Consider the following 13,795-nt stretch of genomic DNA (forward strand, 5'->3'; position numbering starts at 1 on the left):
GACTTACACTTTAAACAGCTCATTACCATCAGTCTGTGATCAGAAAGTTGATGGTAGGCATTCTAGATACAGTACCTATTCTGTGTCATCACTATATACTGTAGCACTTCTAGCTGCTTTGTTAACAAGTTTGACACAGTGAAACTGATTTCCCATTGGGGAAATCTTAACATTTTCTGATAGGTAATGTGTTTTTTCTACACAAACTCTTTTTTGTTTTGAACAGAGTGCACAGGTGTATTTGACTTGAGCTTGACTTCCTTCCAAGATGCATCAATCTGCTTTTGTATTCTGATTTGGAAGAAAAGCAGTTCTGACCTAAACAAAAGCTTGTTGACACAAAATCAAAGTCAAAGTTGAAATTAGGTTTAGGAGACAATTTTCTAAGCTTTTTTCTTGGGCACATATCAAATACTATCTTGTCTCCACTAACATACTTGGATACTTTCAATACTTTACAAAAGAAGCCAGTGGATTTATTCTAATTTGGCATACGTAAACTGTATCTAAACACTGTAAACTGAATCCCCTATGTTAAACACTCTAACTTGTTCTCTCTGTGGCATCCAATAATTCACCATATCAATAAAATGGACTGCCTAATGCAGCAAACAGGGCGCATTGCCGTGCATTGTGATGTGCTGCACTGTATGTGCTGCGACATGCTGTGTTCAGGTCTCATTAAAATAATTGGCACCAACATGCAATACATGCTTTTAAGCGAATGCAGCCTAATAGCGAGGATTGTTTGCAGTAGTTTTTTATTCCAAGAAATAATAAAATTGCAATTTTCCTACTGATGGATTCCAAAATAAGTTTTCCTCCAAAATGGATAATTCACTTGGAGAATGTGAGACAATTGTGATATTGGTGAGGATATCCTGTCACTGGAAAAAGCCAGAAAATATCCAACAGTTTATAGGAAAGCTTTGGCAGTTTGCCTGTTCTGTGATCTTTTTAATTTCCTTACTGGGTTTTATAAGGATGAATTAGTCAAGGAAATAAATGTACTGGCCACAAAACTGTTAATGAGGTAGGGAGGATTCACACACAGGGCTCAGATCACTGCATAGACATCATAAAAGACTCTTTTTTCTTTTCTTTGCTCGTTGTTTTCTCCACAAGGCTCCTTTGAATAAACAGCGATAAATTAATTTAAACACATGGACACATTGACTATAAACACAGAGCAGAACTGGAAAGAAACCAGAAATTGTACAAGTTTCTTAGATTGGATAATCTTTGTATTTGCTGTCACATGACTCTGAATTATTTCTCCATTTTTAGTTCCATGTTTATCAGAATGATGAAACTCAGTAAAGGTTTGTCACCTTTGTGTAATAAAAAGAATCCTTACCATCTTTTTAAATAGAGCAGGATGCAGAGTCAGAAATACTCAGAAAACAATGATATCATGTCAGTTTTATTTTGCTGTCATTATCACATTGGGATGATTACCCTTTATGTCCTGTTCTTGGAAGCAAGCAGAAACCTCTTCAAAGAATGAGGAGGGAGTTCTCACTGCAACAGGTGTCCTCCTTAGAAGATTTCTTGTCACCTCTTGGTCAGGTAAATATCTGTAAAATGTTGGATTTCTATTACTCAATGTCTTGGTGACAGTGATCACCTCCAGAACATTAGAAGGGTAATCTCTTCTGCATGACATCTTTTTATATAAAAATGGATGTATGTATGTACAGTTAGGTCCATAAATATTTGGGCAGATACTTTTTTTCTAATTTTGGTTCTGTACATTACCACAATTCATTTTAAATGAAATAACTTTCAGCTTTAACTCAGTGGGTTGAACAAAAAATAAAAATGCAAGGAACTAAAGCCTTTTTTAACACAATCACTTCATTTCAGGGGCTCAAAAGTAATTGGACAATTGACTCAAAGTCTATTTCATGGGCTGGTGTGGGCAATTCCTTCGTTATGTCATTATCAATTTAGCAGATAAAAAGCCTGGAGTAAATTTTGGGTGGGTGCTTGTATATGGAATATTTTGCTGTGAACAGACAACATGCGGTCTAGGGAGCTCTCCATGCGGGTGAAACAAGCCATCGTTAAGCTGCAAAAACAGAAAAAACTCATCTGAGAAATTGCTGCAATATTAGGAGTGGCAAAATCTACAGTTTGGTCCATCCAAGAAACAAAGCACTGGTTAACGCAGCAACGCCAAAAGACCTGGACGTCCACGGAAGACAACAGTGGTGGATGATCGCAGAATCATTTCCATGATGAAGAAAAACCCCTTCACAACAGCCAACCAAGTGAACAACACTCTCCAGGAAGTAGGTGTATCGATACCCAAGTCTACCATAAAGAGAAGACTGCATGAAAGTAAATACAGAGGGTGCACTGCAAGGTGCAAGCCACTCATAAGCCTCAAGAATAGAAAGGCTAGATTGGACTTTGCTCAAAAACATCTAAAAAATCCAGCACAGTTCTGGAAAAACATTCTTTGGACAGATGAAACCAAGATCAACCTTTACCAGAATGATGGCAAGAAAAAAGTATGGAGAAGGCGTGGAACAGCTCATGATCCAAAGCATACCACATCATCTGTAAAACAAGGCGGAGGCAGTGTGATGGCGTGCATGGCTGCCATGGCACTGGGACACTAGTGTTTATCCATGATGTGACACAGGACAGAAGCAGCCGAATGAATTCTGAGGTGTTCAGAGACATACTGTCTGCTCAAATCCAGCTAAATGCAGTCACATTGATTGGGAGGCGTTTCATATTACAGATAGACAATGACCCAAAACATACAGCCAATGCAACCCAGGAGTTTATTAAAGCAAAGAAGTGGAATATTCTTGAATGAATTCTTGAATGAAAAAAAAGGCTTTAAATTTTTGCAATCTTTTTGTCCAACCCACTGAATTAAAGCTGAAAGTCTGCAGTTCAACTGCTTGTTGAGTTGTTTCATTTAAAATTAATTGTGGTAATGTACAGAACCAAAATTAGAAAAAAGTTGTCTCTGTCCAAATATTTATGGACCTAACTATGTGTGTGTGTGTATATGTTCCATCACTCCAAAACGCATGGAGACATTTCAACCAAACTTGCCATACATATGACTGAGACTCATGTGAGTGCACCTGTCATCTTTGTACATCTCTGTGCTATATGTCAGACGTATATTTGGATGAAACGCATGGAGACATTTTAACAAAACTTGCTATGTTCCACCATCACTAGGAAACGCATCACTAAATTTGCATCACCCGAGTGCACCAGACATCTTTGTACAGTGCTGTGCTATATGTGAGAGCTATATTTGGATGGATGTATGTATGTTTCACCATCACTCGGAAAGGCATAGAGACATTTCAACCAAACTTGCTAGACATATGACTGAGACTCATGGGAGTGCACCGCTGATCTTTGTACAGCGCTGGGGTATATGTCAGAGCTATATTTGTATCTATGTATGTATGTATGTGTGTATGTATTGCTCAGCACAGTGTGCCTTTTGCTTATATTTTTACATACTTTTTTTGGACTATATTATAAGATTGCAATAATTAAATACCCGGGCAACGTCGGGTAATCCACTAGTAGTAATATAAATATAACAGAAGCCTTAAGCTTTTGCCATTCTGTCCAAAGTGAAAAAAAATGTTTTGGCCATAGTTTCCCTGAAACATTTTTTTATTAGTTTTATTATTACAAATATTTATGTGAATGATATCATGTCATACAACAACCCCACTAGGCTACCCAAACCACCTAGAAGTAATAAAATCTGCTAAAATCCTCAAATAACTAACTGTAATCTACAAACCACATTATTGATGGATTATATGACTTCTGCTGAAGAGGAGGATTGGTAATTTTCAATTTGATCCTCCTATTTAGAGGGGAGCATGTGATTAAATCACAAGGAGGACTGTACAGAGTTTGTTAGTATGTATTTCAGGATTTCTGTTAATATTTATGATGTTCAGAAAGCTGAATGGGCTTGTAGTGGAGGGCAGGGGAATTTATTCAGGAAAATTAATTGAAGAGGCACAGTTATATGTAAAGGTACCTAAAGACTGGAGATGATAATGGACCATACATGCATAGATCTGCTGGTGGGTAATCGGTGTTACAAACAGTTACACATCACCATTGGGCAACCTTGCATTTTTCTGCCTAAGGTGAGGGGAGTGATAGGCTGGTCTGAGACAAGAAAGAACAATGGCAATGTCACAGAAAACTCCCCCCTGCCAAGTCATCATCTGTTAATAGGGGAGGCCTACAGGCTTTTACAAATTTTCCTAAGCCAATCATAATTACCTAGATCAGGTTAATTTGTTTCTTAGATCTGCAGGCACATGTTTAAACATGTTTAGTGATAGCAAATACATATGTAAGAAAAATCACGTACATCAGTAGCAAGATATTCAACCCTGTCTGTATATATTTCAAATGGATCAAGTGAGGGGGAGAAACAAGGTAAATACATAGTTCAAACGTAATAAAATCTTCCATACATGCAAGTATTTGTATTTAAACATTTTTTCAGCTTGTTTGTGCAGCCTAAAGAAATATTCTAGAACACTGACCTACATACCAATAGCAAACAAGTACATACCAAATAGATAATGTGACAATTTATGGGGTGGGGTAAATATAGCTACACATGTATTCATACTGGTGAACAATCTATTGTAAAATGTAATGTGTACTTCTTTTTGAGGACAGACAATCTGAAATATTTGATGTTTTTATCTCTCATTAATGCTAATTTCACTATACCTTAACTCTGAAGGTTCAATCCCACCAGTCTTTACCTGTCTTTAGATGCAAAACATAGACTAATACTTGTTGACTTTGCCAGAATCTCATCGTCCTAGTAAAGCTCAGTGCATTGTACTGAAACTCAAACAATGTAGTAAACGTTATCCACTATATTCTTAAAAAAAACCCACCACATCTGAGGCCTGACATTCCCAGAAAACTGTCCCACTACCAGATAAAGTATGGATTAAAGCAGAATTAAGTTATAGACAAGGTAGCAGAATTGGGCCCGCAATTTATTGATTTCTATTGTCAAGAATTGCAGATTTTGATTGATTTAAATTAAGGTTTTGAATTGCTCAAAACATATAATTATATAATAGGGTTTTTTTTCAGGCAGGTGGTAACAATCGTATTAAAATGGAAAACCAATTTTTTATCACCATTGATTTCTGAATTAGATATAATGGTGAAAAATTGTAATACTGATAGATGACAATAATTGTTAACCATTGTGACAGTAATATCAATTGAAAATACCATCAAGAAAAAATCGGCTAGTGTATGTCTAAAAATAGAGAAAGAAATGATGTTCTATGACCTTAGATAGGATTCCTATATTAATATTAAAGTATATATTATACTCCTATATATAATATTATATTTAAGAGTGATCCCTGTAATATTGTGCCATGGCCTAATGTAGTGTTTGTAGGTAAATGCAAGATCCTCTTATCTTTTAGCACCCTACCCTATGAACAAAAAACTCCTAATTGAAGGCCAAAGTAAAGTAATTCAAAGAAAAAAGTACGAAGCCAGTGGTGATGTCTTTGGACATTCAGGTGGGATCTCATATCCCACAAGAATGTATGTCTACATTTCTTACTTCATTTGAGTTTCTCAGCTATGCTACAATTCTAGGAGAAGGCCTGGTGACATCAAGCTTACCTAAAAGAAGTAACTGAAGTATGGGGTGTATAGTGAGTTTTTTTTACTGTTTTCTTTTAATGTTATTACTTTTTTTTTTACAACAAATGCATTCATGTATTCATGGATTTGATGGTTTAGGGTCGGTAATAACTTTGATCAATATTTTGTCCCCCCAATGTTCCTTCTTCTGTCCAGGCGACCCTGTGAAACAAATACCAGCCTGCTGATGTAGATACATACTGTATATCATCATCTTTTCCAGTGTAGTTACTGCTTGGTGCAGGTATACATAGTCAGGACTGGCTTCTTAAAATACAAATCTCGTGTTGTGAGAGTTTCTTAGGACAGTTATGTCTAGTAGGACCAGAAAAAGGTAAACCAAGGAAACCTCCAATCCTGTATGAGCGACGCCAGTCATTAAGCACTGACATTCATCTTCCTAAAGACTCTGACAAAACAACACATGCAACAGAAATATTTTGTATATCATTATTTATATGCCATTAGCTAGTGTTAGAGACAGCTTTACTGATCAGATCAGTTTGCACTGATTTTCCTATAAATTATACCGGTAGATGCTCTGCTCTTGCTTTTAAAATTTACTGGGTTTTTTGTATCTAAATAATAACCAATAAGTCAACCACATGGCAGGGAAGTACATTTCTGGGGATTTTCCACTGTTGCCACTGTTAAAAAGCAATGCAATTTTTTTTCTTTTCATGTTTCTTATGTTTCATTTAAGGTTTGTCCTGTGTTATAATTTAGAAGGTTTTTTAATATACAGCCTTATATAACTGGATACATCTGATAAACTGACTTTATAAAATGGAAGACGGCATAAAAGAATTACTTGCAAACCAATGCACTTCAAGGCCCTAAAAAAATAGTAAAATACTTTGCTTAGACTGCAAAATGTCTCCTTAAAGTTGACCCCCTGACCCTTTATACTCTCCCCAACCCTGGCACTCCATTGTTCTGACCAGTCCTGTGCCAGATGGTGTCTGAGCTTACACTGCTGTACATTTGTTATCTGCACCAAGAGGGGTGATCCACAAGACCAGGAAGGACATAGCCACACTAAAGTGGGGGAAAGCTGAGCACAAATGACTGATGCAAAAAACAAATTAATGTTTATCTACTGTTTCAGAATGGGATCATCAAGAGTAACCTAGGTAAGAGTCTAGGGCCCAGTATGGGTCACTTACAGCCTTCATACTAATGCAGTAAACCAAAGCAAGAGAGCAATTGATTGGAGCTGTGTACTCCCCAGTCACTTCACAAGAAAGGATGGACTATAAGCAGTTCCATTAGTTTCAGATGACTGGTTCCACCTGCTCTATGGTTCCATCTCTTGGCCAATACATCACCAAGGGGGCTGATTTATTAAAGCTCTCCATGGCTGGAGAGGAAGGATACACTTTCATCAGTGAGGCTGGGTGATCCAGCAAACCTGGAATGGATCTAGTCCAGGATTGAAAACATTTGCTAAGAAATAGCAAATTACTTTTAAGAAAGGAAAGCATACAGCAGGGACCCAGACATTCGACATTGGAAAATGTAACTTTTCAAAGCAGTTTAGAGACAGGTAACAGGAGCTAAGTATTCATTTATTTTTTGGCATGATAAACTTTCTTTTACATTTTTCATCTAGCAAGTCAATTTAAACTTTTAATTTTTAATTTTTAGGCAGCCAACACTTCCTTTATATACTTCTCTAACCTTTTCATTGGAGCACACTTTAGTAATTTCCATAGCACTAGACCTTATCAGACATACTGCAAGGTTATGCTATTAAAACAAGCAGACAGGCTTTAGGAGAAACATGCCTCTGATATTAATTCCTGATTTTCCTTTTAAATATAAAATTGTTTTCTTGCCTTTGTCTGGAAATTGTCTGGGGTCATACATTTCCCCTTATCTGGTATTTATTTATCTGACAACCAGGGTCCTTCCAGACCTACTAGTCACAACACCTGCTGTGACTGTCTGGTCTTTGTGTCTGCAAGACTCATAGGATTGAGATAAGGCTCAGATTGAACCTTGAGCTGTTTTTTGGAACCCATTTAATAATAAACTTTATAATCCTAATATACCATTCTGTATAAAGTAGTAGTTGACTGATTTGTAGTTGGATCTATATGGTGAGCATTTTGAGACCAAGAACTAGTCTCCTAGGCCTCAGGAAAGCCTGGAAACCATATTTATCCTGTTCTGGTGAACCATAAGTCCCAGACATGCCTAGTTTGGTCTCTTTGAACTCTTTATTTTGTTTGTTAATTGTTAATCCTGGGGTTGGTATTTCATAAAGCCTATATTATGGAATTATTATTAATGGCTAGAACAGGGGCATTTTGGGTCTACAAGCATCCTAATCTATGCGCATCAGACAGCCCCCACCCTGCTATCATCCTATTAGTCCTACGTCTGTGGTCGGCATAGAAAAAGCCATGTAAATCTAGCAGAGGGAGCTCTCACTGATACCACCTTGTTGCTAAGGACAACGGTACTGACACATTCAGCACTTCAGGGAGCCCAGTGACTCCAATTTAAACTTGGACTTTACACAGCAACCTGGACCAAGTAAAACCAACTCTACCTAAGTATTATTTCCAAGTTTTCCCTTTTATTTTATGCTCCTGCTATAGTTATTATTAAATTAGTCTTTATTTTTCTGTAATTGTTTTTGTATGTTTTTACTTAATAAACACTATAAAAAGTGTAAGCTGAATCTCTGAATGCTCCAAATAAAAATAGTGTAACTTGCTACCCTAAAAACACTACTATAAATATTGTGATTACCGAGAAGCAGAAACATAACTGTGGTTGCCAAAGGTAACGGTGCATCTAAGCACCTGGTGGCAGTGTACCCGTGATAGTGTGTCCGGCAAGGGCTAACAGAGTGGTTAACCTTGCCCTGTGACGGCCCTTCTCAGCTTGCTGGTGTGTGGACTGTTGCTGAGGGTGCTGGAAATGCAGTGGCCGGGTTTGGGGTGTCCCAATGCTACGTTAGGTCCCCCTGGACACGGTCGAGGTGTCACCACGTGTTGCTGCTACCTGGAAGGGATGGTAAGGCGTGGTGCACCCCAATGGGAAATAAGTCCAGAGAGTCAGGGTGCTCCTTTACTGGAGGAATTCAGGTACAAAACAATACAGGCGAGGTATTAGGCTTCTCCGGTCTCCTCCCTGGCAGAAGAAGGGTTTGATGCGGAGGAAAGGCCTGAACTAGCTGTCCCTCTTTCTCTACAGAAGGCTGGTACCCTGGTCCGAGGCTGGTGATCCAGGGTCTGTGGCAGCATATCCCCGTCTCAGCAACTTCTTCTGGTCACTCAGTAGTCTGGCACAGCCTCCTCTTCCAAGCACTGGTCCCTAATTGCAACAACACTATGGGCTCTGACTGCTCTCCCTATATACAGTTTTTGCTAGACTAGAACCTTCTAGAGGGTTGAGTGGAGCAGCTCAGCAACAAACAGATACATTGTTTCAGCTCCCCTCTGGTATTGACTTACATTAGACCTTCTATGATACCCAATGGCAATGACACAGCAGGTTTTCCAGACAAAAACAAGTTTCCAGACATAACAACAGAGCTAAAACCAGACATTTTAAAAGGTCAGGCTGTCTGCTTTTTGGTGGTAAATAGGTCTTTATTTTCCCCTCCAAAACATGGTCTTCTTTAAACTGTATGGCAGCTGTGGAAAATTACCAGCTTTTCAGTATTCATTAACCCTTTCCACAGAGCCATGTAAATACAGTGATAATGAACAGGATATATATCACAACATATAAAATGCAGTTACACAGTATTAAACAGTTAACCCTTTTAGGTGAAATAAAGTAAGAAGTTTTAACTTTGCATAGGGGAAATAGGCAAATGTCCAAATATCAAAGTACTCCCTGCTCCAGGGGACTACAGAAAGTCTTTACGCAGGGGTGCGTACTGAGAAGGCATTTGTCACAAAGCCGACAAAGGAATTGCCTGGCTTATTATTATATGTGGCTTACCAGAGAAGATTCACATACTTGTTAGGGCTATGTCTAGTCTTCATGCAAAACTTGTTTGTAGAATATGTGTGTGCACCACCTCATTGCTAGTGTTTGCTTTAATTTTACCTATGACTGGCTGTTTATCTTTGTGTCTGTATTTGCATACCAAGGCTGTCATTCATTATTTGTTCCTCTGTTTTGTCCTGTCCACCAGGACCTTTGTCTCTTTTCCAGAATGTCGGTCATTGTACAGGGATGTCTGTCTCTGTGACTGCACCCATCTGCATGGAAGTAATCCCCATGGGGGGTTGACAAAGTGCAGTAGCTAGCTTTTTCTTGTTATGTCTGCAGTTCTTTATTCCTATTTATCCCCCTGCCCATACTTGGTTGCTTGTCCTGAGCTGTTTTATCTATCAGGCTGTACACTTGGTATAGCTCTGCTTGTATCTCTATTACTCATCAGGTTGTGCCTGTATGTTGGTTCCAGATAGTAAAAGGCAGACAAAGGCACACAAACAGGACAAAGAGATGCTCTGACACATTCAGACACACAACACAGGGGCACAGACCCTCATAAAGGGCACAAAAACAAAAAACAGTACTGCTGCATAGCCAAATATAGGGTCTGGTGTGAATGTGTTCTGAAACATTCAACCAGACAGTCATAAGTCTAAGCAGACAGATTTCCAGACAATGATTAAACTCACATAAATAGACCGGATAAGCCAACAACAAACAGACGGCGTTGTTTGACACGTCACCTACATGATTTTCTGCAGAACTACACAATTTGTTATAAACAGGTGATGGGCTTAATTAGAGTATAGAGAAAACTACTACTACGGTATGTACAATAACTCAAAGCAAACAGAAAATTGAAATTTTATTTGTTATTGCACAATTTTAAAAAAATCTAAACCATAGTATTAAAAATATAATAACAACATTTGTTTAAGTACTGTGTATCATACATGCCTGCCATGTTTTTTTTCTTACTAGCCACTTTCTGTATACATGTATTCTCCAGCTGCACAGCATCGCTCATGAACAGCTGCCTATTGGTGACAGTGGACCAATATTATTATTATTAGCTTGTCCATTTTTTTAGCACCACATCCCTATGAAATTCCAATTTTATCCAACTTGTGATTTTTAGGTGCTTTTTAATAAACAAATTATTTTTAGAAAATCTCATTAGTTTTATAATGCTAAACCTTACTTCCTAAAAACATATAAAGAGCCAATGAATATTGAAAATTACAATGTACATAATATAAGCCATATTCCTTCTAACATTTTTCGTGCTAACGTCCTTGACGCGTTTCACCAGAAGGCTTCCTCAGAAGGACACAATGTAGCAACCGCCTCAATTTTATCTATGTTTTGAAACCGAGAAATAAACAAAACAAACACAAAAGAATACATTTTTAACATGTTGTCAAAACATTTTCATTTTTTTTAAACCATAGAAATAAGACTTGCACCTACTTGTTAATTTTTAAATTGCGCATGTCTTTCAGGGATACTCAAAATGTCCTCATTGCATCACTTTATGTATCAAGCAAATATAATAAATCAGCTAATTGATTACAGTTGTGAGCACTGTGACCCCTCTCTAAAATGCCTAATACCCCTTGTTTGCTTAGTGTTTATCATCACAGTGTAGTCACACATCAGCAACATAAACACTTTGACCTCTTACGTTGAAATTAAATTTCCTTATTCCAGGATTGTGTTCCCCTGCCTCATTTACCTTATCTCCCCTTTCCTCCCCCACCTTGCCCATACCCATCTATTCCTTCCCCTATACCCCCCAGGGCTTTGTATTTGTTGTTTGCCCTTGCCCCCCCCATTTCTTGTTTAGTGACATTATTACGTGAATGTCCTGGTATATTGTCCTTTCCGGGTATATTTTTATTGTTCTGCTGGACATGGCATGTAACTAATGAACTAATGGACTGTTACTCCTCATGGACATTTTTTCTCAGCTTTTCTTTTTTACTTTGATATCTTTAGTACAGTACATGTATGTTTTGTTCTCTTGTTTATGCATTCACATTGGATAATGCATGATGTTGTATTTGTTATTTTATAAAAAATTCAATAAAACTTGATTGAAACAAAATGGCAGCAATAACATTTTTGAATTTAGTTAACATGTAAAAGATTTTTGTGATTGAATTTAGATCTGCCCTAAAATAAACCTGTGCTGAAGCCATGCACATTAAAGTAGCAATAAAAATGTGTTAAAACATGCCATCATTCACTCACCGCACCTGTAGTTAAAAGCATTGTAAAAGAAATTAATTTTTAAATTCCACAACAAAGGTATCATAGCTCTTTCATATTACTGAAATATTTACCTATTGTTCGGGGGTCAGCTCCAATATATTAGATTTCCCACCACTTACTTAGTATAAATATGGTGCATCACCCCAATGGGGCCACAGAACTCTCAGCAACCTTTAAAGGGACATTGGTTAAGAAACACTGCCCTAGCGCCGTTGCTGTGATCTTTGTAGAACTATGACTATAACTTTGTTATATAGTTCATACTTTATAATAAGTGAGTGGGGCTCTGGAGTGAGGGGTGAGTGGGGCCCCGTTTAAAGCTCTTTTTCTGCTGGTTAACAATGTGTTACAGAGTAATATCCATTGTCTGGGCATATTAGGTGTGACATGTGGATGACATGACTGCAGAGTATCCTAGACCATGGAAACTCTTACGCAAGGCAAATTTAAGAAAATGTACTGTAAAACAGTTTGTATGTGTATATATACAGACATGTGTTCACAAACACATACCAGACGGGATTTTACTACTGGTATATTTACATATGATGAGGGCTGTTTCTTCTGCTCGCAGAGTAACTTTAATGGAGTAGTCATGTGTTAACAAGGTGGTGGCAGGGTGTAATTAAGTTTTAGATGTGTTTAATAATAGCTTTTTGGCAAGTCATAGAAGGTGACTGGATGAGCCTAAGGACGGAAATGGACAAGCAACAGCTCACATTTATAATAACGTTCCTGACAAAATACACACACTTCTATATCCCAGGGTCAGTACTATAATACCAAATAGGCAATGGTTGCTTTGGGCAGAATCAGTAAAGATAATAATTTTGATTTGGGGAATGTTGATAGTACAGATTAAAAAATCTCTCTCCAAGTATAAAACATTGGCATCATCTGCTCCTTCTCACACACTGGATCTGATTTTTCAAACCTCTCTAATACTGGAGATAGACTATCATAGAAGAACCTGGAATGGATCTGGTCCAGGCTCAAAAACATTTTCCAAGTAACAGTGAATGATTTTTAAGAAATCCATTACAGGTTTGCAGGATCACCCAGGTTAATCCAAGATGGTCTGTTTTCACAAGCCTTGGAGAAATCAGGCCCACTGTGTCTGATTAGGAACCTCCGTGGGTGAAATGTCAGATAGTGGAGGTCGAGGATGGGGCATTTGAGTGTGCGCTGTCTGCAACAATTGTGCTGATTTCAGCTGTGATCATCAGTGTGCGGCTGGCTTCTTTGGATCTGTGTTCACTGGTTACATGCTGGTCCCAGGTCAGTGACACTTTATTACAATCTTACCCACTCAAGGCTAAGTGATAATGTCTTTATACAGGGCCCGGGTACATTGGGGAACATGTGACCTCCTCACTGGGCCCGCTGTCACATGACTGGTTTAGTGACATGACGGCACCAAAGCTGGCAAGGTATCTGTGTGTTGGGGCCATGGAGGCTGACTCTGACACTTTGTTCTACATAGGTGCACCTTGGACTTTATAAATAAACCTGGGAAGGGCATTGGTGATATTTCTGCTCTGATGTGTAGTTTGTCTCCAGTGTATGTAATATATAGACAGCCTTCATGCCATGGATCCTTGCTGCAGTGTGCATTATAAAACATGTTCTATTCATTAGTACACACACCATAGGACTTGTGTTTGACGTCAGCAGGCTGCCATGGGGTGCCCCCCCAACAGACATGAGAAGGCTGGCAGTTGTGTGAGAGGTGATTCATGTTCTCAGGCTGCAGTGTGGGATATTGTGTAAGCAAAGATAGAGAGCAGCACCAACAACCTCCTAATAAGCGTGTGTTCCCAGCACCCTGCCACAGACACACACACATCACGTGACA

At 38.3% G+C, this 13,795-nt stretch overlaps 1 long non-coding RNA gene across 1 annotated transcript; it reads right to left on the reverse strand.

Annotated features, from left to right (window-relative positions):
• Positions 1-266: 266 nt before the first annotated feature.
• Positions 267-9,746, reverse strand: LOC140328472 (uncharacterized). The gene is made up of 3 exons (XR_011920294.1): positions 9,667-9,746; positions 1,459-1,577; positions 267-1,129 (listed from the first exon to the last, which is right to left on the reverse strand). It is a non-coding gene; the product is annotated as an uncharacterized lncRNA (long non-coding RNA).
• Positions 9,747-13,795: the final 4,049 nt, after the last annotated feature.

Source organism: Pyxicephalus adspersus, chromosome 4, assembly GCF_032062135.1.
Source record: "Pyxicephalus adspersus chromosome 4, UCB_Pads_2.0, whole genome shotgun sequence".
Classification (NCBI taxonomy): Eukaryota; Metazoa; Chordata; class Amphibia; order Anura; family Pyxicephalidae; genus Pyxicephalus; species Pyxicephalus adspersus.